General features: G+C 37.5%; 1 protein-coding gene across 2 annotated transcripts in view; it reads left to right on the top strand.

The window, feature by feature from the left end:
- ACBD6 (acyl-CoA binding domain containing 6) overlaps nucleotides 1–725 on the top strand; it is a 157715-nt gene that overhangs the window by 56033 nt on the left and 100957 nt on the right. The window lies entirely within an intron of this gene.

Genomic DNA, 725 nt, shown 5'->3' with positions numbered 1-725 from the left:
TCTCCTTTTTCTCTGCTCAGTTCCACCCTCCTTCTGGGTGGGGCAGGGAACCTGGAACTTCCCTTCTCCTAGGGACCACCCAGTTACAATATGATCCATCAATTCTAACAATTCTGTATCCAGAAGAATTGAAAGCAGGATCTGAAAGATATATTTGTATGTTCACATTCATAGCAGCATTATTCACAGTAACCAAGAGGTGGAAGCCAACCTAAATGTTCATTACCAATTAAGGGACAAACAAAATATGGCTTATACATATAGTGGAATATTATTAATCCTTAAAAAGGAACGAAATTCTGACACATGCTGGAATGTGGATGAACTTTGACATTATGCTAATCCAGTCACAAAAAGACAACTACTGTATTAATCCCATTTAAATGAGGAATCAGATGTAGTCAGATTTATAGACACAGAAAGGAATAGTGGCTCAGGAAGGAGTGGAGATTGAGGAGTTGTTATTTAATGGGATTAGAGTTTCAGCTTAGAAAGATGAGAAAATTTTAGAGATTGCTCACACCACAATGCTCACATTACTCAATTGTATACTTTGAAATGATAATATTGTTATGTTTTTTAGAGCAATTAATTTTTTTTTTAAAGATTTATTTATTTGTGCATACAGAACTGGGGTACAGGCCAGAAGTTCAGGGGCGGTGAGAGGTTTCACCAGACACAAAGTGGGAAACAGAACAGGCAGATCGACGAAGTACACTGCAGAG

The sequence above is a fragment of the Condylura cristata genome, unplaced genomic scaffold, assembly GCF_000260355.1.
Source record: "Condylura cristata isolate star-nosed mole 26May11 unplaced genomic scaffold, ConCri1.0 scaffold00024, whole genome shotgun sequence".
Lineage (NCBI taxonomy): Eukaryota > Metazoa > Chordata > Mammalia > Eulipotyphla > Talpidae > Condylura > Condylura cristata.
This window is presented reverse-complemented; position numbering and strand designations above follow the sequence as displayed.